Raw genomic sequence first — 27,153 nt, 5'->3', positions numbered from 1 at the left:
AATCATATAGTCTGGCTATGCTCCATCTTCCCCATACAAAGTATTTAAATCATGCACAACCCCGATGACAAGCCAATCAATTGTTTCATACTCTAACTTTTTCAATCTTCACGCAATACATGAGCGTGAGCCATGGATATAGCACTATAGGTGGAATAGAATGGTGGTTGTGGAGAAGACAAAGAGGAGAAGATAGTCTCACATCGACTAGGCGTATCAACGGGCTATGGAGATGCCCATCAATAGATATCAATGTGAGTGAGTAGGGATTGCCATGCAACGGATGCACTAGAGCTATAAATGTATGAAAGCTCAACAAAAGAAACTAGTGGGTGTGCATCCAACTTGCTTGCTCACGAAGACCTATGGCAATTTGAGGAAGCCCATCATTGGAATATACAAGCCAAGTTCTATAACGTAAAATTCCCACTAGTATATGAAAGTGACAACATATGAGACTCTCTATATGAAGAACATGGTGCTACTTTGAAGCATAGTATATGAGACTTGCTATATCATGTTGCTACTTTGAAGCACAAGTGTGGAAAAAAGGATAGTAGCATTGCCCCTTTTTTTGGGCCTTCTTTTTTTTCTTTGGCCTTTCTCTTTTTTTCTTTTTTTTGGGACAATGCTCTATTGAATGATGATCATCACACTTCTATTTATTTACAACTCAATGATTACAACTCGATACTAAAACAAAGTATGACTCTATATGAATGCCTCCGGCGGTGTACCGGGATATGCAATGAATCACGAGTGACAAGTATGAAAGAATTATGAATGGTGGCTTTTCCACAAATACTATGTCAACTACATGATCATGCTAAGCAATATGACAATGATGGATATGTCATGATGAACTAGATGGTGGAAAGTTGCATGGTAATATATCTCGGAATGGCTATGGAAATGCCACAATAGGTAGGTATGGTGGCTGTTTTGAGGAAGGTATATGGTAGGTGTATGATACCGACGAAAGGTGCGCGGTATTAGAGAGGCTAGCAAGGGTGGAAGGGTGAGAGTGCGTATAATCCATGGACTCAACATTAGCCATAAAGAACTCATATACTTATTGCAAAAATTTAGAAGTTATCAAAGCAAAGTATTACGCGCATGCTCCTAGGGGGATAGATTGGTAGGAAAAGACCATCGCTCGTCCCCGACCGCCACTCATAAGGAAGACAATCAATAAATAAATCATGCTCCGACTTCATCACATAACGGTTCACCATACGTGCATGCTACGGGAATCACAGACTTCAACACAATTATTCTTTAAATTCACAACTACTCAACTAGCATGACTTTAATATTATCACCTCCATATCTCAAAAAAATTATCATGCTTCAATCTTTTCTTAGTATTCAACACACTCAAAAGAAAGTTTCACAAATCTTGAATACCAAGCGTATTATTATTAGGCAAATTACCATGCTATTAAGAGACTCTCAAATTAATTTAAGTGCAGCATGAGAGATCAATAGTTTCTTTAAAACGAATCCACCACCGTGCTCTAAAAGATCTAAGTGAAGCACATAGAGCAAAATTATAACGCTCAAAAGATATAAGTGAAGCACATAGAGCAAAATTATCTAGCTCAAAGGATATAAGTGAAGCACATGGAGCAAAATTATCTAGCTCAAAAGATATAAGTGAAGCACATAGATTATTCTATCAAATTTCAATTCATGTATGGCTCTCTCAAAAAGTTGTGTACAGAAAGGATGATTGTGGCATACTAACAAACAATGACACAAATAATACAAGACTCTCGAAGCAAAACACATATCATGTTGGTGAATAAAAATATAGCTCCAAGTAAATTACCGATGGAAGTGGACGAAATGAGGGGATGCCTTCCGGGGCATCCCCAAGCTTTTGACTTTTTGGTTTCCTTGGATTATCTTGGGGGTGCCATGGGAATCCCCAAGCTTAATCTCTTTCCACTCCTTGTTCCATGATCCATCAAAAAAATTCACCCAAAACTTGAAAACTTCACAACAGAAAACTCAAGATAGAAAACTCGTGAGCTCCGTTAGCGAAAGAAAACAAAAGACCACTTCAAGGTACTGTAATTAACTCATTGTTTATTTATATTGGTGTTAACCTACTGTATTCAAACTTCTCTATGGATTATAAACTATTTTACTAACCATAGATTCATCAAAATAAGCAAACAACACACAAAAAACAGAATCTGTCAAAAACAGAACAGTCTGTAGTAATCTGTAGCTAGCGCAAGATCTGGAACCCAAAAAATTCTAAAATAAATTGCTGGACGTGGAGAATTTATCTATTAATCATATTCAAAAAGAATTAACTAAATATCACTCTTCAAATAAAAATGACAGCAGTTCTCGTGAGCGCTAAAGTTTCTGTTTTTTACAGCAAGTTCAACAAGACTTTCCCCAAGTCTTCCCAGCGGTTCTACTTGGCACAAACACTAATTAAACACAAAAAACACAACCAAAACAGAGGATAAATAATTTATTTATTACTAAACAGGAGAAAAAAGCAAGGAATAAAAATAAAATTGGGTTGCCTCCCAACAAGCGCTATCGTTTAACGCCCCTAGCTACGCATAACAAGCAAGGATAGATCTAGGTATTGCCATCTTTGGTAGGCAATTCTTCAATTAGGCATCTACCATCTTTAGGAATTGCTTTCTTTTTATTAATATCAAACTTTTAGGCACAAGATCAAAAAATTCATTTGTAATGAATGGTTCTTTAATGATAGCAAAAAGATTGGGATGAATACTTATAGATTTAAGATCAGCAATTTCCTTACTAGATGATTCACCCTTATTTTTAGGAACATACATGAGCTTGGAAATTTTAGTAGGAGGACTCGGAGTATTCTTTACGGAAGCGGTTACCAAATTTGTAATGATACCCTCAAATTTATCAATTCTAGTAGAATCTAAGTTCATCTTCTCATTAACTATGGGCTCCTTTTCCTTAATATTTTTCAAAGTCATTCCTACCTTAGATCCATATTGAGTGATTTGATTGTGGATCTTTTTATCTAGATTTTCAATTGATTCAATAGTAGCAACTTTATTTTCAATAGTTTCAAGTCTTTGCATAACATGCTCCAAAGTTAACATGGTTCCATTAACCAAAAGAGGTGGTGAGCCAAATAAATCTAACATAGCATTATAAGAATCAAAAGTATGGCTACCCAAGAAGTTCCCTCCGGTAATGGTATCGATGATATATATATTCCAAGGATTAATACCTACATAAAAATTGCGGAGAAGAACTAAGGTAGATTGTTTCCTGGTAGATCTATTTTGAGCATTGCAAATCCTATACCAAGCATCTTTTAGATTTTCTCCCTCCCTTTGTTTAAAATATAGAACTTCACTCTCGGGAGACAACGGAGAAGATATGAGACTAGCCATGACGACAAGCAATCAACTAGCACACGAGCAAACAAAAGGCAAGCAGACAAAAGAGGCAAAAAGAGAGGGAGGATGGAGAGAGAGGGCGAATAAAATGGCAAGGGTGAATTGGGGGGAGAGGAAAATGAGAGGCAAATGGCAAATAATGTAATGCGAGAGATAGGGATTGTGATGGGTACTTGGTATATTGACTTTTTGCGTAGACTCCCCAGCAACGGCGCCAGAAATCCTTCTTGCTACGTCTTGAGCTTGCGTTGGTTTTCCCCGAAGAGGAAGGGATGATGCAGCAGAGTAGCATAAGTATTTCCCTCAGTTTTTGAGAACCAAGGTATGAATCCAGTAGGAGCCCACGCTCAAGTCCCTCGTACCTTCACAAAGCGATAGCTACTCGCAACCAACGCGATTAGGGGTTGTCAAGCCCTTCACGGTCACTTTACGAGAGTGAGATCTGATAGATAGAATATTTTTGGTATTTTTGATATAAAGATGCAAAGTAAAAAGTAAAAGCAAAGTAAATAGCAAAACAAGATAAAAGTGATGGAGATTGATATGATGAGAATAGACCCGGGGGCCATAGGTTTCACTAGTGGCTTCTCTCAAGAGCATAAGTATTCTATGGTGGGTGAACAAATTACTGTTGAGCAATTGATAGAATTGAGCATAATTATGAGAATATCTAGGCATGATCATGTATATAGGCATCACGTCCGTGACAAGTAGATCGAAACGATTCTGCATCTACTACTATTACTCCACTCATTGACCGCTATCCAGCATGCATCTAGAGTATTAAGTTAAAAACAGAGTAACGCCTTAAGCAAGATGACATGATGTAGAGAGATAAATTCATGCAATATGAAATAAACCCCATCTTGTTATCCTCGATGGCAACGATACAATACGTGCCTTGTTGCCCCTTCTGTCACTGGGTAAGGACACCGCAAGATCAAACCCAAAGCTAAGCACTTCTCCCATGGCAAGAACTACCAATCTAGTTGGCCAAACCAAACAGATAATTCGAAGAGACTTGCAAAGATAACTAATCATGCATAAAATAATTCAGAGAAGATTCAAATATTATTCATAGATAGACTTGATCATAAACCCACAATTCATTAATCTCAACAAACACACCGCAAAAAGAAGATTACATCGAATAGATCTCCACAAGAGAGGGGGAGAACTTTGTATTGAGATTCAAAGAGAGAGAAGAAGCCATCTAGCTACTAACTATGGACCCGAAGGTCTGTAAACTACTCACACTTCATCGGAGGGGATAGGATGATGTAGAAGCCCTCCGTGATGACGGCCCTCTTCCGGTGGAGCTCTGGAACAGGCCCCAAGATGGGATCTCGTGGATACAGAAAGTTGCGGCAGTGGAATTAGGTTTTTGGCTCCTGTTCTGATCGTTTGGGGTATATTTGTATATATAGGAGGAAGGTGTACGTCTGTGGAGCACCGAGGGGCCCACGAGGCAGGGGGCACGCCCTACGGGGGGTGCCCCCCACCCTCGTGACCACCTCTTTGATCCCTTGCAGTAGGGTCCAAGTCTCCTAGATCATGTTCGGTGAGAAAATCACGTTTCCGAAGATTTTATTCCGTTCGGACTCCGTTTGATATTATGTTTATCCGAAACACTGTAATAGGCAAAAAGTAGCAATTCTGGGCTGGGCCTCCGGTTAATAGGTTAGTCCCAAAAATAATATAAAAGTGAAAAATAAAGCCCAATATAGTCCAAAAAAGTAGATAATATAGCATGGAGCAATAAAAAATTATAGATACGTTGGAGACGTATCAGAGCCCGTGGAGAGGGCTAGTTGAACAATAGCCGGTGGAGTAGCGTGCGGTGGAGGCTGGATGAACAGGAGCCCGTGGATGAACAGTCGCAGGTGGAGGCTGGAGTAGCTCGTGGAGGCTGGAGGGGGTCGACGGTGGAGATGAACAGTATCCCGTGGAGTCCCGTTTTGCGGTACGCCACACCCCTCCCGATGAACAGGACCACGTTTCGACCGTAGCGCTCCAACACAAGTCTGTTTCCTCCATTTTGCGGTACGCCACACCCCTCCTGATCAACAGGACCCCTGTTTCGACCGTAGGAGGTCCATTTCCTCCGTTTTGCGGTACGCTAGACCTCTCCCCATGAACAGGATCCCGTTTCGAACATGGCCGGTGGAACACAAGGCCATTTCCTTCGTTCTGCGGTACGCCAGGCCTCATTTCCATTGGCTGTTCCGTCCAAGCCCTCCCGATGAACACGATGACGCATTCCATTCCGACCCAGCCGGTTGGCTCCCCATGAACACGATGACGATGTTGTTTCTCTGTTCTGACCCAGCCATGTACACGTGCCCTGACCGTACATATGCACGAGTAGACATGTGCGCCTCTAATATGACACGTGCGCGCCTCTACATCGACCAGTATGTACGTACATGTTCACAACCAGAATGACAACGCTACATACACTTCGACCAGGTGGGTCCCGACTGTCACGCACTTCCTTGCGTGTGAAGATGTAGCTGGTGGGTCCTAGCAGTCAGGGGGCGAATCATTTTTTTTGCCCAGATGCACTTCCTTGCGTGCGAAGATGTAGCTGGTGGGTCCGAGCTGTCAGGGGGAAACATTTTTGTCACGAAATACGGTGGCCCATGCGGTGGGTCCCCGCAGTTAGGTGGAGGAATAATTATTTTCCGCGTAATAAGGAGGCTCTTCCTTGTTGCGGCCTTGGACCCAGCTGTCAGCCTCTTCACGTACAATCCACGTCCGATGGAAGCCGTTCCTTGACCACGTTGACCATTCCGCGCCGAGAGCACCAGGGCGGTGGACGACGGCGAGGCCTAGGAAGGGGACGACGCGGAGCTGGGGAAGACGCGGCAGTGGATGCCCACGCGTAGAGGAGTATGAGGGTTCACTCGTTCGCTGCGGTGTGAGGTTGCCGTCACCGCAGAATAACAGGGGGTGTGGGTGAGTAGAGGGATGGCCTGGCGAGCGGTGGGAGTAGTAGGGGCGGTGAGGCATCCGCCGCATCGCAGCCGGCCACGGGAGGCAGGAGCATGATGCACGACTGGCGCTGGTTTGGGCGGCTAGAGCAAGAAGACCAGAGGTTGAAGAAGCACTACGGCCATTGGATGGACATCGTACGGTCAATGAAGCTAGAATCGTGCATATTGACTAAGTTGATAAAGCCCTCCATCCCCTTCAACTTAGTAGGCCCACAAGTCAGCCTGCCACTATACTGGGTCCCAGCTAGCAGGGGGTATTCATTTTTTTTGTTTGTAATAAGGAGGCACTTCCTTGTGTGCGAAGATATAGCTGGTGGGTCCAAGCTGTCAGCGGCGGTAACGTTTTTTTCGTGAAATACAGAGGCCTTTCAGTGGGTCCCAGATGTCAGGTGGAGGAATCATTATTTTGCGCGTAATAAGGAGGCATTTCCTTGCGTGCGGCCATGGACCCAGCTATCAGCCTCTCCACATACATCCCACTTCAGATGCATGTCGGTCATTGACCACGTTGACCAGGCCGCGCCGAGAGCACCAGGGCGATGGACGACGACAAGGCCTAGGAAGGGAACGACACGGAGGTAGGGAAGACTCGGTAGTTGTTTCCCACGCAAAGGGGAGTACGACTGTACGAGGGTTTACTGGTTTGTCTGCCGTCGCCGGAGAATAACAGCAAGTGTGGGTGAGTAGAGGGATGGCTAGGCCAGCGACGGGAGTACGGTTGGGCGGTGAGGCCTGCGCGGTAGCACAGCCGGCCATGGGGAGGAGGGAGCAGGCAGTCCTGCCGGCGCTTGTTTGAGCAGCTGGAGCAGGAAGAGCAGAGATTGAAGAAGCACGACGGCCGTTGGATGGAAATCCAACAGACACTGCTTGTGCGTCAACCTTTTTTTAGGAAAGCCTCAAATCTGTGGAAAACAGCATACAGCCCATCTGCCATTAATTCTAATAATTTACAGCCCATTTGCTAATTCTTAAGATTTTTTTGAGCCCATATTCTTTTTGTTAGCCTTACAGCCCATATTGTGGCCATGGTTAAAAAAATTATACGAAATTTTGCATATTTCGGTGCGTTCCGAACTGTTATCAATCCCGAAATTTCAAGTCACATTCAAATTGATTTTAAAACTAAATGTATATCAATATAAAATCCAAGAAATTTTCCACGCATAAAAATAAATGCAATTTAAAATCTTAAAATGAAAAAAAAGAAATTTGAAACTAATTGCCGGTTTGATGCGTTTTAAAAATGTACAGCCCATTTCTCATTACTGATAGGCCATTTTCTCGGCCAGCCGAATGAAGCTCTCCTCGTCTTGAAAGATTTGCAGCCCAACATGCCCGACAAAGCGACTTACTTGGCAAATCACAAAAAACTGGGTTGTGGCCATGGACCCAGCTGTCAGCCTCTCCACGTACATTACTCTTCCGATGGAAGTCGGTCATTGACCACATTGACCACGCCGCGCCGAGAGCACCAAGGCGGTGGACGACGGCGAGACCTAGGAAGGGGACGACGCGGAGCCGGGGAAGACGCGGCAGTGGATGCCCACCCGGAGAGGAGTACGAGGGTTCACTGGTTCGGCTGCGGCGTGAGGCTGCCGTCGCCGCAGAATAACAGGGGGTGTGGGTGAATAGAGGGATGCCCTAGCCAGCGGTGGGAGTAGTAGGGGGCGGTGAGGCCTCCGTGGCATCACAGCCGGCCACGGGAGGCAAGAGCACGCGGCACGACCGGCGCTGCTTTGGGCGGCTGGAGCAAGAAGACCAGAGGTTGAAGAAGCACTATGGCCGTTGGATGGACATCGTACGGTTACTGGAGCTAGAATCGTTCATATTGACTAAGTTGACAAAGTCCTCCGTCCCCGTTAACTTAGTAGGCCCACAAGTCAGCCACCCACTATGGTGGGTCCCAGCTCGCAGGGGGTATTCATGTTTTTGTGCGTAATAAGGAGGCCCTTCCTTGCGTGCGAAGATATAGCTGGTGGGTCCGACCTGTCAGCGGGGGGAATGTTTTTTCATGAAATACAGAAGCCCTTCCCACGTACAGTCGACGTACAATGTGTAATAAGGAGGAACTTTCCTTGCGTGCGACCATGGACCTCGGGGGTCCCAATAGTCAGGCTCTCCACGTACAGTCCTCTTCTGGTGACTCTCGTATGTTGACCACGCCGCGCCGAGCGCATCGAGGCGGTGGACGATGGCGAGGCCCCAGACTGGAACGACCCGAAGATGGGGAAGACGCGGCAGTGGAGTCGCAGACGGAGAGGAGTGGGAAACTTGACTGGTTCGGGTGCGGGGTGGGCCTACAATCGACAGAGAATAACAGGAGGTGCGGAGTGGAGGGATGGCCTGGCCGTCGGCGGGGTAGCATTTCACTGAGGAGCGCCAAACAACGCCGCTGGACGCCGGAGGCTGTAGCAGGCGGTCCTGGCAGCGCTGGGGGAAGAAGACGAGAGATTGAAGAAGAATGCTGGCCCTTGGATGTAAATCCAACGCCTTCTTAGGCTTCGACCTACTGGCCCACATGCCAGCCAGTCCATTTGTTTTTTTAGTCCATTTTGTGGGCTGGGTGAAACAATGATGTAGCATCTATGCAGCCCGTTTATATATATAGTAGAATTTAAAGCCCATTTGCATTTTTCTTGAAATCCACGGACTTGCTGGGCTGGGTGAAAATATCATGTTGGGCTAGACGGAGAAACGTTATAAAAACATAAACACATGATTGCACGTCTATTACTACATTGGTCAGTAAAATCTTTGCAAGCTTATGTACGCAATCACTACGAGTTAACTTGCGAAGTTATATATAAACAATTATTATTATTATTTTGTAAGAACTTTCAACTTACGAAATAAAATAGCATTTAAATTTGATGAGTTAATAGTACGTGGGGTATTATTATTTTTTAGGCTAGACGTGGGACAGTTGAGTTGGTTCTAGGGAAAAGTACTGGGAGAAAACTCAGTTTACATCGAAAAAGAAAGTGGGAGAAAATTCAGATATAGGATTAATGAAAACAAAAAATAAAGGAAGTGGGAAGGTCTATAAAATGGTTGGACGAACGACAGGTTTAACGGAAACTTATGTTGTTTCTAATATATATATACGTATGTATGTATGTATGTATATATGTAATAAAATAAGATATAAATATAGGTTCAGTTTTGCATTCTTATAGAAAACAGGTTCAATTTTGCATTCTTATAGAAAAATAGAACTGAGCTGTGCGTCGTCTTGAAAAAACAAACATAACTTGGGCTGCTGATGGTATAGACAAGCTAGGTTGGGAGGCCCACAGGCCGCTTGATACCTGCTGTATCCAAAAAATGTTGAAACATGTCGTGGGCTGCCAATGTTAAACAACAAAACCTAGGCCATGGACCTGGTGGGCCCGGGACTGTCAGCCTCTCGACGAACAGTTGTCTCCCGATTCCTCTTGTTTTGCTGACCATGTTGGGAACGACAGACGGCGGCGCCGCGGCTAGAGCACCAAAGCGGAGGACGACGTCGAGACCTCAGATCGAACAAACCAGAGCGGGGGAAGACGCATGCGGAGGGGACTACGAGGGTTGACTTGTTCGGGTGCAGGGTGGGCCGGTGGAGCTGCCGCCGCCGGACAATGTGTGGTAGTAGAGGGATGGCCTGGCCAACACCATAGGCTATGATGGCCAACCGCTGTATAGGAAGAGGATGAAAGATTGAACAAAATAAGGAAATACAAATGGATAGGTGGTTGGTCCCATATGTCTGTGTACAAGACCTGTTGGGTCCACCTGAGGAGGGGAATATGTTGGGAGGAAGGAGATTCAAAGCACGGTAGCCGAGTGAACTAGTTTTTTGTAACGGACAAGTGAACTAGTTACATACATAAGCAAATAGCCACTAAAAAAGCAAACAGGTTAATGGGTTCTTAAAAGAAATATTTCGGACAAAACAGATAATTGCGACACATAGGCTAATGCATGAAACACTGAGATGATAAAGGTGCTTATAAATAGATAAAGTACAACATCTAGACCTTCCTGACACGCTTGATCATGACGCTGCAGCTGTCCATGTACTCGTCGGTTAGGGGAAGTAGACACGTCCTCATGTCCAAGATCAGCCTGTACATGTAGTACCATGCGTATGCGTCCTTGGCCGCGTAGGTTATGTAGGCTAGATTCAGAGGTACCTCCCACGTGTTCAGGTCCTTGGTATCGTTGTCTTCTTTCATGTTGGCGTATCAGGGGTCGATAATGGTCTCGGCGAGGTCAACCACGGAGTCCTTCTCCTACCCATTGTTGATGATCTTGTATTGTTTTGGATGTCGACAAGCTTGTTGCACCAGATGGCCGAATTATCGCGTTCTTCCTTCTCTCCACCGAAGCGAAGGTGCAGTCGACGCTGCCGATGAACGGGCGAATGCTCCAGAACCTCTGATGGCCCTACAGAAGTGGTGGATGAGAACCTCGTCCCGCACACATAGCTGGGTGACGGCGATGCGCTGGTCCCTGTAAGGAGATGAATGGATGGGCACAAGGTCTAGTCCTGCAACCTTGTGCTTTCTTGTCCTGTAGGTACTGCTTGAACTCGGCGAGGCAGAGCTTCACCGAGTCCGGATCATTGGTGTACATCACATTCAACTTGGTGCAGCCATAGGACTTACGGCAAACTCAAAAGGGGAACTCCTTGCAGAAGTCCATATCCAGCAGGCCCACCCCTCGGATCGCCATTGGAGTCTCTTCAAGTGAACGAGTGTGTAGGCAGCGGCAGCAGTTTGTTTTTCAGCTCTTGGGGAACTGGATTCAATAGTAAACTGAGTGTGTACAGGTGACAAAAGTTACTACCCCTCCCTCATCCGCTGCACGCCCGGCGGAAGAATAGAAGATGCACCCTCAGCGCATTCAAATGCCTCCATTAAGAAACCTACTCCGGCCACACATCGGTTCACGAGCAGGTCTGTATTGGTACTGTAATAACAGGAGTTAGTGGTCACTTTACTTAAATTTAATTAGCTTTAATAGAAATTTATACTTAAAACAAGCAATGCATTGGCTCATTCTATCAGTGCCACAGGATCAACATGCACAACAATTAGAATTATTATTCTCAGGACGCACACGATCAGCACATTTGTTGCACTTTCACAAAGATAATACTACCAAGTTTGAACTGTTTGTTATGGTTGTTGTCCTATGCATCATCATGCGGTGTTTCCCAGCTTGCAAGATTCAGAACCAACAAATAAGATTCAAATAATAAGTACAACAAAGATGCCTACACATCTCATTGATTCCCAGCTTGCAAGATTCAGAACCAACAAATAAGATCCAAATAATAAGTACAACAAAGATGCATACACATCTCATTGATTCCCAGCTTGCAAGATTCAGAACCAACAAATAAGATGCAAATAATAAGTACAACAAAGATGCCTACACATCTCATTGATTCCTAGCTTGCAAGATTCAGAACCAACCCATTAGAGCATTTTGATAAAGTGAATATCAGGATTAAATCCATCTTGGCTAGCCATGTCATACAATCAAAGAACTTGGCGAATGCTCTTGACCGTCACAACATCTGTAGTTGAGTATTCCTGTTTGCATAACACAAACAAGAAGAGCATGATTTCACTTTAATAGTGGCCTCCTTGAACTCAACCTGCAGCTCCACTCGGATGAGGCCTGCCTGGAGTTCCATGATTCAATTCATGCGCCTTTTTCTGGAGTTCACCTAAAATGAAGCAAAGATTACATCATTCAGCTAGCAAGAAGTACTTGCTCTCGTGAGCTGGCAGGTTCTTCTTTAGTAGTTGCACTAAAATTGAGGAACATTAAGGTTGGATGTCCGGGTCATGTAAGGTGCAACTATAATTTTCTTATCCTTTTGTGCAGTTCCACTAAAATAAAGTGCCATTGTGGTGACAGTGATGTCTCATCTTGCAAGGGCTAATAAAATGTTGCACGAGATTACCAGCATAACTTGACGGAGATTTTGGAAACTCCAATCACCATTTTGTGCAGTTCCAACAAAATTGAGAGATGTTGCCCACGTGACATTTTAGTTGAACTGCACAAGACACTCATTCCAAAAAAGTGGTTTGTGCAGTTGACCAAAAGGTCACAATAGCAACAAGGTGAAATGGATATCCCTATCTGCACAAAAGATAGAAAGTAAATAGTTGTTGGTCAATAAGAATATACGAAACATATACAAAATGAAAAGAAGCATCTTAATTATGTTCATGGCAATCACGCAAGGACAGTAGAAATTTTAAAACGTCGGCAATGCTTCATGTTACCAGAAGCATTACGATCAACAATGAGATTCCTCAAATATGGGATTACTTTAATGGTGGCATTGCTTGTTTACCAGATACAGTAAATCAACAGTAGCTAAAGAGTTGGTTTAAGGGCATGGGACCATGGGGACACCAGGACACTCAGCAGAGTAAAGGGGCAACTTACTTATCATACTGGGGAAAACAGTAGGAGTGCCATTTGTAACACAGTTTAATTGCATCTTATCACTGGAGGCATTAGATTAACAATAACACTCGTTAGACATGTCCCTAAGGTAACAGTGTGATCGCTTCATTTTACATGCGCCCTTACATTAACAACAGCAAAAGGTTGGTATAAGGACATGCGACAGTGGACGCATCAGCACAATGTACCTACAAGGATGCATAAAGTGGTGATGCCGAGTTTGTTCGTGCTATCTGAGGGCAGCAAATCTAATCCTGGAGACCTTTTACTATGTGAGGGCAGCAAACCTAATCCTGGAGACCTTGTACTATGTGAGGGCAGCAAATCTAATCCTAGAGACCTTTTACTATGTGAGGGCGGCAAATCTAATCCTGGAGACCTTTTACTATGTGAGGGCAGCAAATCTAATCCTGGAGACCTTTTACTATGTGAGGGCAGCAATTCTAATCCTGGAGACCTTTTACTATGTGAGGGCAACAAATCTAATCCTGGACATACTCTGTTGACTTGTCCACCAGCCGCCACTTTCTATCCTTTTTTCAACCAATAATAGATCTATTCCTTATCCAGTTTGTATTGCGTTTTCCCATTATTTCCCTTTTCAACCAAGAGACCGGTTGGGTATCCGGTCTCTGCTACTTTCACCATATTATTTCCTCTTTTAATCAAGTCCTAGATTCATGCTACAACTTTCCCCCCTTTCTTCGTTGTTTGAAGAAAGCCCTAGATTCGAATGCATGAAGTAGTTTTACCTCTAATAATACTAAAAATTTAGGTGGCTTTGGAAGAGCTGATGGGAGTAGAAAAAGATGCACATGCAGACACGTGGGGAGCTGGGGAAATAGAGAAAGGCCGCTTTCGAAGAACTTATACCTGAGGGTCGTCAGGATGTCGGCGGCGGCAGGTCGGATCTACGGATAATATGACAGAGAGGAAGAAGGGTCGGAGGACCTCCCGAGCCGACGCTGTGTTGGAGAGAAAGACACGGGTAGAGGATCGGGCCCCTCCGGCAGCTGTGGGTTTCCTCCCTTGTCTGCGATGACCGCGTGAATGATGCACCTAGTCCTCTACACACACCAGCCGAAGGGATCCGGCCGGATCGGTGACCAGCGGTGAGCAGAGAGAAAATGTCGATGCCGCTATCTTGTTTATATCTGGAGAGGATGAGAGAATGAAGAGAGCAACCCTAGCAAAGCAAGCACTGAGGACCCTGCATACATATATAGTGGAGTGATTATCTTTTTCTCTGCACAACAAGCGTTTCAATTTGTGTACGTGGCATTAAAGAAAAGAAACTCTCTATTTAAGGTGACTACCTGTACGACTCCTACTTACTACTAGTAGTAGTAGTATTGTTCACTTGTGCTCCCCGACCCTCCATTCATTGAACAACCCCATGGGTGAATAAACATACAGTACTACTCCCTTCGTTCCTAAATATAAGTCTTTGTAGAGATTCTACTATGGACCACATACGGATGTATATAGATGCATTTTAGAGTCTAGATTCACTCATTTTGCTCCATATGTAGCCCACAGTGAAATATATACAAAGACTTATATTTAGGAACGGAGGGAGTAGTATTTATATAGAACAAACAAGCTCGAACTATTTTCGTGTAGTTAAAAGTTGAGGGCGGGGCTTTTCCCGGGCAGTACGCGCGGCAGTTTTCGCATAGGCGGTTTGACAGAGAGGCGAGGAGGGTGAGGGGGTAGCGGATTCAACTTACTTACTGCTAGAAAGGTCGGTTGTGCGATTTGACGGCACGTTACTGTTTGGATCCATGTGTTAGAGTTAGTTTGGGTTAGTTTGAACTCAACTAACCCAAAAATATCCAAACAGGCGGGTTAGTTTGGGTTACTGTTTGGATCCATGTGATAGAGTTAGTTTAGGTTAGTTTGAACTCAACTAACCCAAAAAAATTCTAAACCACCCAAGAGGTGCTTATTTGGGTTAGTTCTTCTCGGAACACTAAAAAACACATTTTTCTCTCGCTCTCCCCGCAGCAGATCCCTCCCCACTTCCTCGAAGCTTCTCGTCCTCTCCCTCACTCCCTCCCTCTCGCATCGCCCATGAAGGCACCTCGCCGTATCCACGCTCCATCTAACCCTGTCATCCAAACACCTCTTTCGCTAGAGTTACTTCAGGGTTAGTTCAGGATTAGAATCTAACTCTAACTTTTAACTGAGTTAGACTATCCAAACAGGGCCAGGCGGTACGACCGGGGTGATGCCCCCGTTCTGTTCCACACTCTAATTTGGTGCATGACAGGTATTATGTCGACCCGGATGCTGTTGGCTATCCCACATGTCGGCGAAGTAGTACGTAGTAGTAAGAAGAAGCAAAGAATCATGCGGTATAAGTCTTTCTAGAGATACCAACAAGTGACTAGACTACACCGCTTGCAGTATCTCAAATCTCAAATCTCCCTTCCGGTTTATAGGGCTCAAATCTCAAATCTCATCAACCAAGGCATTTTGCGATTGGAGGAATGTATCTCATACTTTACAAAACTACCCTAACTAAACTCATGCATTAATTACGTAGTTCTCTCGTTTTCCTATCCGCCTTGGTCGCGGTGCACAATATTAACCACTCCTATATGACTAGTCGCTCTATCTACATGCGGGACATCAAAGCATCGGGCCCATGTGCCATCCACCAAATCATAGCGAGGTGCTACAGTCGAAACTCACCGGTCACCCCGATGTGGCTGTCATGACCCGTCATATCACAAAACCCACACCTTTACCAGCAGTGGTAAAGTGGCCTCGAAGTTGGACTGGACGAAGCAACCATCATTTCATTGGAACCCTCGTTGAAGCCCTTTCTCCCCTTTCTTGAAGAAAACCTCACTCCAGGCTACTCACTTCTGTCGTTTTTCTTCTGTACCGACGAAGGAACGGTGGGCAAATCAGTGATGCTGCTATATTTTCATTCCAAGAATGTTCTTTTTGTGAAGCACCGACCGATTCTCACAGCCCATTCTTTTCCCGTTTTCATTGCGATTGTGGTTTCCTTTCGATTGCTTTTTGTTTGTCAGTTCATTGATGGATCCTGGAGCACTGGGTAAAGAGTTGACGGTGGACAACCCACTGGAGACAGCAATCTCCAGGAAGCGAGCATCGACCAACACGTTGACCTTGTTGGCGGGCCAACTCATGGAGACGAAGAACTCCAAGAAACAAGCACTGGCCAAAGAGTTGACGACGTTGGCGGACGAACTCCTCAAAGAAAGTTGGAAGAACAGCAAGGGCCCCATCGTGCCTACCCCAGAAACTCTGATGGCCACCTATGCGAGGCTACCGAGTTTGAGGAGATAGTTGCCATTGAGAAGCAGTATTCCCCTGGCAAGGTGATGGCCCCCATCGAGGACGAGGAGATGGCCCCCGGAGGGATGGGATCCCCCGGTGAGCTGCATAAGGTAAAAAATCATGGCTTATTACCGAAAGTTGTGTTTTTGATTATTTGCAATGTGCTTGCTAATATGTTAGGGTTGTGCAGGTGCCGGTGGATGTCCTTGATGATTCCAATGTCGCGGCTCGTCCTGTGGACAACGCCCCAAAGATCGTTTTCGATGTCACGGTCCGTCCTGTTGGCATCGCCCCGGAGATCGATTCCGATGCCGCTGTCCATCCTGTGGACATCGCCCCAGAGATCGATTCCAATGTCGTAGTCAGTCCTGTGGACATCGCCCCAGAGATCAATTCCCATGCCGATGTCCGTGCTGTGGTCATTGCCCGAGAGATCGATGACAAGAAATAGTTGGTCGCGCTAATCCTTCAGGGTAGTTTGCATTGCCCTGTGTTTAATTACCAGAACGATGCGTGTTATCAAACCATCTTAGGGCTAGTGCACTGTCTTGTGTGGGCAATACTTGCTACTTTTATTTGATAGTGAATCATGCGAACCCTCTCCGAGTTATGGAAACAGATGTATCCTCACCAGCTCTTGATGTAATATATGGCATGCTTAGATGTAAGTTTGAACTGTTTATCATATCAGCATGGCTTATTTGATGATTCTCGGTGTTAGTAGGCTAGCTACTGTGCGAGCTATAGTACTTGCAAAATACTCACCGAAGAGAAATGTTGGGGCTGATGAGCTCGTGGTACGCTTATACTGATCCGTCGTCGATCGGCCAATAGCCCAAGCTCCTAAAATTGTAGGCTTAGCGATCAATCAGACAATAGTCGACACGGATACATTCAGGCCTCATTTGGTTCATAGGGTAGGAAAATCGTAGCAAAAGTACAGAGACGTACAACACAAAATCATAGCAGTACAAAGACGTCCCTCCGTTCCAAAATAGAGATGATCTCTTAGCACAATATGTTTCACCATGTTTTTAGGAATAACTAGTTATTGAAGATAAGTGTCAGTGTCAAAACCGGCGGATCTCGGGTAGGGGGTCCCGAACTATGGGTCTAGGCGGATGGTAACAGGAGACATGGGACACGATGTTTTTACCCAGGTTCGGGCTCTCTTGATGGAGGTAAAACCCTACGTCCTTCTTGATTAATATTGATGATATGGGTAGTACAAGAGTAGATCTACCACGAGATCAAGGAGGCTAAACCCTAGAAGCTAGCCTATGGTATGATTGTTGTTCGTCCTACAGACTAAAACCCTCCGGTTTATATAGACACCGAAGAGGGCTAGGGTTACACATAGTCGGTTACAATGGTAGGAGATCTACATATCTGTGTCGCCAAGCTTGCCTTCCACGCCAAGAAAAGTCCCTTCTGGACACGGGACGAAGTCTTCAATCTTGTATCTTCATAGTCCAGGAGTCCGGCCGAAGGTATAGTCCGGCTATCCGGACACCCCCTAATCCAGGACTCCCTTAGTAGCCCTTGAACCAGGCTTCAATGACGACGAGTCCGGCGCACAGATTGTCTTCGGCATTGCAAGGAGGGTTCCTCCTCCAAATACTTCATAGAAGATTTTGAACACAAAGGTAGTGTCCGGCTCTGCAAAATAAGTTTCCACATATTGCCATAGAGAGAATAATATTTACACAAATCTAATCTGCTGACGTATTCCGTAGCGTGACATCACACCACGGCCAAGTCTTTATTCGAATCGTTTTACTGTTCCACCTCAGCGCGTTTAGCGAGGCGGTTTCCTTGGCACATCTTGTCAAAGCAGAGATTGTGTCCCCATATTCCGGGATTCTCATCAATACGGGCGTGGGTAACCCAACCGCGCCATTGATTACGATGCTTGGGAGATAAGCGAGTTTTACCAGGCTGGTGGGGACGCATAGTCGCGTCCACCCATATAAGGGGATAAGGATCCACCTTTTCATCCACGCCTTCTTCCTCCTTTGCCTATCCGTTTCCGCGCACTCGAGCTCCAGCGCCCAAGTCCGCACACCCCACCTCAACCTTCTCCAGCCATGTCCGGAGCGGGAGGCAAGTGGATGGTCTCCTCCGTCACGGAGGGACACATCAAAAAACTGAGGAAGGCCGGATACTTGTCTAACGACATTGTGCACCGGCTTCCCGAAGAGGGGCAGCTCATCCCCACCCCTAGGCCCCATGAGAGGGTGGCGTTCCTCCCCCATTTCCTTCGCGGACTGGGCTTCCCTCTCCACCCATTTGTCCGGGGGCTCATGTTCTACTATGGCCTGGATTTCCACGATCTGGCCCCGAACTTTGTCCTCAACATCTTGGCGTTTATCGTCGTGTGCGAGGCTTTCTTCTGCATCCGCCCCCATTTCGGCCTATGGCTCAAGACTTTCAATGTCAAGCCAAAGGTGGTGCGCGGCACCCAGGCGAAGTGTGGAGGCGCCATGGTGGGCAAGATGCCCAACGTCCTATGGCTCGAGGGCTCCTTCATGGAGTCCCTAAAGGGGTGGCAATCGGGGTGGTTTTACATCACTGAGCCGCGCGACCCTGAATGGGTCGCAGCCCCCGAGTTCTGATCTGGACCCCCTACGTGGCTCGCCTCCTGGAAAGAGACGGGCCTGTCGTGGGGTAAAAAAGGAGAGCTGACTAGACTCCAAACATGCGTCCAAACCCTGGTGGACAAGAAGCTCAAACTTGTCAACATAGTCCAGGTTATGCTCATCCGCCGGATCCTCCCGTGTCAACAACGGGCTTTCAACCTGTGGGAGTTCGACCCGGCGCGGCACCGAACTCTGAGCAGGCTCTTCGACATGACGTACGAAGATGCCTGGAAGGTGCTTTTCAAGGGCGCCGAGGCCCGCGCATCCGCTACCGAGGATCGCGGATTCAGCACGCAGCGTCACACTCGTGCAGTAAGCTGTTTTTACCTTTTACAGGGTATTAGTTTTTTATAGTTTGACTCCATGCGGGATCTAAGCTCCCTTACCTTTGACAGGATTGGCAGGAGACATCCGTACAGATCAACTATGCGGCTCCTTTGCCCGAAGGCCCAGCGGACGCTCGCTTGGCGAAGCTGCTGGTTCCGGCACCCTATGTGGTGTCGGAGAAGAAGGCCAAGAAGAAGGCCACGGGGACTTGAAAGAGTGCCCGGCGCCAGGAGGTGTCGGATTCATCATCCGACGACTCCAAGGCGCACTCCTCCCGTGAAGACGAGGAGGAGGAAGAAGAGACCTCTCCCCCTCCAGCGGGGGGAGGGAAGAAAAGGAAGGCCGCCCCAACTGGGGAGGCCGAAGGGTCCAAGAAGGGGAAGACCCCTCCTCCGGACTACTCCACCAACACCGACGATGGCGAAGAGGAGTGGCCGCACAGGACCAAGCCCCTGGCGAGATCATAAGTATCCGCATACCAGAGTGATTCATAGTATTCCCCCATTGCACAGCTTTTCCTTACGTCGAACATGTTTATGCAGTCCATCCCAAAGACCGGCTCGACGTGTCGTCGACCGGTTCCCTGGATTCGTCGGATGTGAATTCGCTTCCGACGGCTACCTCCCCCCATCCTACGGACGACACCGCGATGGCGTCCCAACATGTTCCAAGCCGGGAGGAGGTGGTCCTGGAGGCGCCGCAAGGCGACCTCCCGGACTCCAGGCGTAAAGGGGATAGAACCCCCAAGGGCTCCAAGTCCGGCCTTGAGCCGGACACTGCGCCGGAACCTTCAACGGTTCCGAACTCCGTTAGGCAGCTTCCTTCCAAGAGGAGCAAGCCTACCGAGCCGGCGACCTCCGTCCAACCGGAGGCACCGGACAATTTGCTGGAGGTGCTTAACGGCGCTTCCATCGACGAGGAGCACCACACTATTATGAGTGCGGTGATCCAGAAGGTTCAGTCCACCAAGAGCGGACCGACTGGAGCCTGTGTCAGCCTTCTAACAGGCTTTGAGGTAAGTAAAGAATATGTAAAAATATTACCGCATAGACAGTAGCCCCTGATGCTCTATTCGGCGTTCGGAAAGAAAAGCCGAATAGAGGATCTAATAACATTCGCAGGAGTCTAACATAATCAAGTCAATATGCGTATGCAGGCTTCGCTGCTGGCCTCCGCCGCACTGACTGCGGAGGTGGATACGCTGAAGCAAAACCTCGCGCGGTCCGAGAACGAGCTCGGCCATGCCAAGAGGCAACTCGAGGAGAAGGAAGGTAAGTAATACCTTGCGCAAGTATATAGAGAAGATGTGGTTGCAAAAAATGATAGGATCAACGTGCTATTATAGGGGCCACGACCGAGGTGGCAACCCTTAAGAAGGCGCTGTCCGAGGCCGAAAACAGAGCGGCCGCAGAGTGCACGGAGAGAGGGAAGCAGGAGGCGCGGGTGGAGGAGGTGCAGAAAGAGCTCCAGGCTCTCGTGAAAAAACACGAGAGTTTGGAGCTTGATTCAAAGACGCAAGCATTCGAGCTTGCGGCAGCCCTCGAAAGCGCGAAGTCTGCCAAGGCGGAAGCCCAGAAAGCCCTCCAAGAAATTGAAGCGATGAAGAAGATAGCGGCGGGTAAGGCATTCATTATGCAAAGCAAGCACGTGAAAGTGAATTACTTGTTACTTACCCGAGTCCGGAGCTCTCCAGGAGCATTCGCAGATTTGCCCCGTAGTGCGTCTGATGCCGCCGCCTACTACCGATCCGAGGAGGGGAGCTCGACGGACAAGGTGTTCTGGTCTCAGTATGCTGAGGCCGGAAACCTGGTGCCTTTGAGCGACCAGCTGAAGCAAATGGTCGAGCTCCACAAGGTGGCCGAACAGGCCATAAAGGGCCTTGTAGTTCGGCTTTGGCCTGGAGAGGCTCTACCTGGGAGCTACTTCGGGCTGGTGAGGCGGCTGGTAGATGCCTGTCCACGGCTTGAAGTAATCAAGCGCTACGTCTGCATCGAAGGTGCTCGTAGGGCGCTTGCCCGTGCTAAAGTGCACTGGGGCAAGATGGATGCGGAGAAGCTGGTGAAGGACGGGCCGCCGCTGGGCAAGGAGCATCGCGTCCCGGAAGCGTATTATGAGGGCGTCCTGAAGGGTGCCCGCCTTATAGCGGATGAATGCTCCAAAGATGTAATTTTTGAGTAAACTCGCATTTGTGATCCTGTACGCTGAAAACTTGTTCATATGCGCTAAGCAATGCTTATGAATTTAAAATATTACCTTCTGTCCGGCCGTTTATCAAATTTGAGAGATGGCGAGTCGTTGGTTTCTGCCCCCGTGCCACGAGTGCTGGGGTGTTCGGGATAAACATGAGCGCTCTTTTTCCCATTCTTGGGTCCTTCGAGGGAGGCGCTCAACACAACGAACAAGGCAATCGGACTATAATGCTTGAACACTCTCACTTAGCCATAGAATTCTATAATTTTAAATTTCGGCGAAGCCCCTAGTGTTCGGAAGACCGAGTTTGGGGCGCTATCCACGCCTAAGCCGGACAAAGCCGACTCCTCGCTCTAAGCGGCATAAGTCTTTAGGGACTCGAAAACCTCTCGAACAGCGACCAGCTCTCGCCTCATCATGACGGTCAGTTGTAGCTTTCTCTACTGAGGTGCTTAGCCCAGCTCAACTGGGGCACAATCGCAGTAGTTCTCCTAGTGCTACCTTAGCCAATATAACGGAACGTAAGGTACCAAAACATAGGAGCTGGGCAAACCCAACTATTGACCCAAGACATGATTCAGAGCCGATGCATATAATGCTATAAGTTCGGGGTGCCGCACTTGTGAAAGTGTTCGGACTTCTCACACCGTATTGTGGGGTACTTAAGCCCCTGGCATATTGGCCGTACCAAAGTGTACGGGTGCAATATGTCATTAATGAACATATATTCATAAAAAAGAGTAATGCAATAATAGACGGAAGCTATGCATTGTTTATTTTAAAAAGCTGCGATCAAAGCAGAACAATACAAATAGTGCAATAAGCAAAAGATGGGACTATTTAACATGTCCTTTCCAGGGGCGAGCTGCGGAATGTTATGTGAAACAGGTATACTGCTCGTTATAGAGACCACCTTAGAGTTCCATAGTGCGGCGTAGCTTTCTGCTTCCCTGGTTGTATCGTTTGTGTGGCAATTGTACTGCCGGACAAGCCTTCCGAAGAATGGAGTCCTGAAAATAAGAGAAAATTAAGAAATCAGCAGCCCCTAGTGCGGTTTAAGCCGCGTTTCAGGCGTGCCGTGATGGTGCCCCTCCCCCTATGCCCATGGTATTTCCAGAGCATAGTTATGTACATGCAACACTAGTTTCGCAAGTTCGTGAGGGCTGGGGTTGGGGCCGCATTGCTACGCTTGCTCAGAACGTGCCAGGCGGTCTTGTTGTAGGTTACTCCGGGCGCGCTTGACGGTGTCCGGACGTTTAATAGCCGGACTGGAGAATTGCCTTGAGAGGCTGCTTTGTACTTCCGCTGCGATAGCCGTCGTATGCTCCTCCGTTCGGAGAGAGTGTTCGGTGTTTCCATTGACCATGATGACTCCTCGAGGGCCTGACATCTTGAGCTTGAGGTATGCGTAGTGCGGCACCGCATTGAACTTGGAAAATGCGGTTCGCCCGAGCAGTGCGTGATAGCCACTGTGGAAATGGACTATGTCGAAGATTAACTCCTCGCTTCGGAAATTATCCGGAGATCCGAAGACCACTTCAAGTGTAACTGAGCCTGTATAGTTGGCCTCTACACCTAGTATGATGCCTTTAAAGGTCGTTTTAGTGGGTTTAATCCTCGAGGGATCGATGCCCATTTTCCGCACTGTATCCTGGTAAAGCAGGTTTAGGCTGATGCCGCCATCGATAAGGACTCTAGTGAGGTGAAATCCGTCAATAATTGGGTCTAGAACCAATGCGGCAAATCCGCTATGACGGATGCTAGTGGGGTGGTCCCTTCGATCAAAAGTGATCGGGCAGGAAGACCATGGGTTGAACTTTGGGGCGACTGGCTCCATCGCGTATACGTCCCTTAGCGCATGCTTCCGCTCCCTCTTGGGGACGTGGGTTGCGTATATCATATTCACCGTCCGCACTTGTGGGGGAAAACCTTTTTGTCCACTGTTGTTCGGTGGCCAGGGCTCCTCCTCGTCATCGCTATGCAGCCCCTTGTCTTTGCTTTCGGCATTTAACTTGCCTGCCTGCTTGAACACCCAACAATCCCTATTGGTGTGATTGGCTGGTTTTTCGGGGGTGCCATGTATCTGGCATGAGCGGTCGAGTATTCGGTCCAAACTAGACAGGCCCGGGGTATTTCTTTTGAATGGCTTTTTCCGCTGACCGGGTTTAGAGCCTCTGAATCCGGCATTAACTGCCGTATCCTCAGCATTGTCGCCGTTAATGCGGTGCTTTTGCTTGTTACGACGCGACCTGCCACTGTTGTCCTTGGTATCCGAATTACCAGGGCTCTTGGTCATGTTATTGTTGCGAGCTAGCCAGCTATCTTCTCCCGCGCAAAAGAGGGTCATAAGTGTCATGAGGGCTGCCATAGATTTCGGCTTTTCCTGTCCTAGGTGCCGTGCAAGTCACTTGTCGCGGATGTTATGCTTGAAGGCTGCTAGGGCCTCTACGTCCGGACAGTCAACAATTTGATTTTTCTTGGTTAGGAACCGTGTCCAGAATTGTCCGGCTGATTCCTCTGGCTGCTGAATTATGTGGCTAAGGTCATCGGCGTCTGGTGGTCGCACATAAGTGCCCTGGAAATTGTCGAGGAATGCGGTTTCCAGGTCCTCCCAACAACCAATTGATTCTGCTGGCAAGCTGTTAAGCCAATGCCGAGCTGGTCCTTTAAGCTTGAGTGGGAGGTATTTGATGGCATGTAGGTCATCACCGCGGGCCATGTGGATATGAAGGAGATAGACCTCGATCCAGACCGCAGGATCTGTTGTGCCATCGTATGATTCGATGTTCACGGGTTTGAAACCCTCGGGGATTTGATGATCCATTACATCATCTATGAAGCATAGTGGGTGTGCGGCGCCTCTGTATTGGGCTATATCACGACGCAACTCAAACGAGCTTTGTCTATTGTGTTCGGCTCGGCCGGATTTACTATATCCAGAGTGACGATTACCGTCTCGTGCCGTGGGGTGCCCACGCGATCCGTAGATCGATCTTGTTTGCCTTGCCTTGTCCTCCAATATATCTCGCAGGTCTGGCGCATTTTCCCATGCCTTGGTATTTTTTGAGCGGCGCCGAGGTGCGTCTTGAGTGGAGGGCCAGGAGGCCTCTCTGTCGCGGCCACGGGGTGGCCGGTCGGCCGCATCATGCGCTGGTGATGTAGGTTTAGGTGCTTCCTCCTCTAATCGGGGTAGCAACCTGCGCTTTGGGTAGCTCTTGGAGGGGCGTTCGAGTTCATACTCTTCGGCCGCAAGGACTTCAGTCCATCTGTCGGCTAGCAAATCTTGATCAGCTCTAAGCTGTTGCTGTTTTTTCTTGAGGCTGCTCGCCATGGCCATAAGCCTGTGTTTGAAACGCTCTTGTTCGATGGGATCCTCCGGCACGACAAATTCGTCGTCGTCGAGGCTTGCCTCGTCTTCGGAGGGAGGCATATAATTATCATCCTCAACCTCTCTGTCTGCCGCTCTCTCATGAGGGCTGACTTCTCCATCCTCCTGTGCTAAATCTTGCTGGAGGTGGTTGTCTTCGGCACTGTCCGGGGTGTTATTATCTCCCGTGCCGGAATCACCGTTTTTTGCTTTGGCGGGATTTAGAGCGGCGCCACTGATGTCGGCGCTTAGGATGCTTCTTGGAGGGGTCATCCTCCGCTGTTCCATCGCCATTGCCTTCTTTTGGGGTGTCCACCATGTATATATCATACGAGAAGGTGGCTTTCCAGTGCCCTATAGGCGCTGGTTCTTGATCGTCTCCTGCATCGGCGTCCATACCGTCGATGTCTTTGGAGTCGAAGTCGAGCATGTCGGTTAAATCATCGATAGTGGCTACGAAGTGGGTGGTGGGTGGGCTTTGAATTTCTTCATCATCCGCATCCCAAGCTTGCTGACCATAGTCCGGCTAGGGCTCTCCTGATAAAGATAGAGACTTTAGTGAATTCAGAATATCACCCAAGGGCGAGTGCTGAAAGATGTCCGCGGCGGTGAACTCCATGATCGGCGCCCAATCGGGTTCGATCGGTAGGGGCACGGAGGGCTTGGAGTCTGGAGAGGAGTCCGGCTCCTTGGAGTCACGGGCTTCGCAAGGAATAGGGCTGGTGTTCGGCTCGATCGCCGTAGAGATTGCAGCCCCTGAGGCGGTGTCCAGCCACCCATCCTCGATTGGCACAGTTGGCTCCGAATTAAGGGTCGGGGCTGATGCGGGTGCGGCCTCCAGGGCACTGTTCGGCGGCAGAGCTAGATCATGCCCATTATGACAGTGCGGCACGCTCGGCTGCGGCTCGAATCCGTCGAAGATCAAGTCTCCACGGAGGTCGGCCGTGTAGCTCAAACTTCCAAATCTGACCTGATGGCCAGGGGCGTAGCTTTCGATCTGCTCTAGATGGCCAAGCGAATTGGCCAGCAGTGCAAAACCGCCAAATACGAAGATCTGTCCGGGGAGAAAGGTCTCACCCTGGATCGCATCGCTGTTAATGATCGGAGAAGCCATCAGGCCTAAAAGTGACGACACAGAGGAACTCTCAATGAAAGCACCAATGTCGGTGTCAAAACTGGCGGATCTCGGGTAGGGGGTCCCGAACTGTACGTCTAGGCGGATGGTAACAGGAGACGTGGGACACGATGTTTTTACCCAGGTTCGGGCCCTCTCGATGGAGGTAAAAACCTACGTCCTGCTTGATTTATATTGATGATATCAAGGAGGCTAAACCCTAGAAGCTAGCCTATGGTATGATTGTTGTTCGTCCTACAGACTAAAACCCTCCGGTTTATATAGACACCGGAGAGGGCTAGGGTTACACAGAGTCGGTAACAATGGTAGGAGATCTACATATCCGTATCTCCAAGCTTGCTTTCCATGCTAAGAAAAGTCCCTTCCGGACACGGGACGAAGTCTTCAATCTTGTATCTTCATAGTCCAGGAGTCCGGCCGAAGGTATAGTCCGGCTATCCGGACACCCCCTAATCCAGGACTCCCTCAATAAGGCTAAGAGATGATCCATTGTACACATGTTTTTTTGTCATCTCTAAATTACATGCCAGACTTATGATAAGAATATCTTATCAACCATTGTACATGCCCTTTATAGCCCAGAATTTTACTGGTACTACTTGCTATAAATGCGGGCAGCTGGCCTTTGAGGGGGTAGCGCGCGGGGGAAGGTGGTGAGGTGGGGGAGGCGTTCTTGTGGGCCAGGGCGGTAAGAAGCAGGCTTGGAAGCGGTGCGGACTCCCGCATGGCCCACCTCACATTATCACCACATATTTCTTGGAGTCCGTGCACGGCGGGCGGGGCAATCTCTTCTCCCTCCCCCATATCTCTCCTCTCAGCCGACGCCTGCCGAGCGATTAGATTTCGGCTATCGACGGTTTATTCAATTGTAGTCCCACATGTCAGTGAAAATGCAAGACAACGCGTGTCCCCTCTGGTGAGCGGCGTGCGAGCCGGACTGTCGGGGGTGCGACATGAACACGGCCCATACGAGTTGTAAGTGTGTCGCCTTTTCCTTTTGAACTTGCAAAGCATAAGATTTTCGTGCGATCGATTGATAGAAATCCAGAACAAAATGATGAGGATGGTGCTTTCCCATGCGTTAGGTGGGCTACTTTGAGTGATATGACATGCTACAGTGTCATCCACTTGCTCCATTTTTATGCAAGCAAGAGTCTACACTCTTACATGGGAGGAGTGCGAAACACGGCGGATCTGATTTTGATCGAGTGATAACTGTTCCCTGCGAAATAATGGAGCAATGTTAGAGATTATAGCATGATAGTTAGGGCATCTCCAGCGTTGGCCCTCAAATTTA

The sequence above is a fragment of the Triticum dicoccoides genome, chromosome 1A (assembly GCF_002162155.2).
Source record: "Triticum dicoccoides isolate Atlit2015 ecotype Zavitan chromosome 1A, WEW_v2.0, whole genome shotgun sequence".
Classification (NCBI taxonomy): Eukaryota; Viridiplantae; Streptophyta; class Magnoliopsida; order Poales; family Poaceae; genus Triticum; species Triticum dicoccoides.
Note: the sequence above shows the minus strand (reverse complement) of the source record.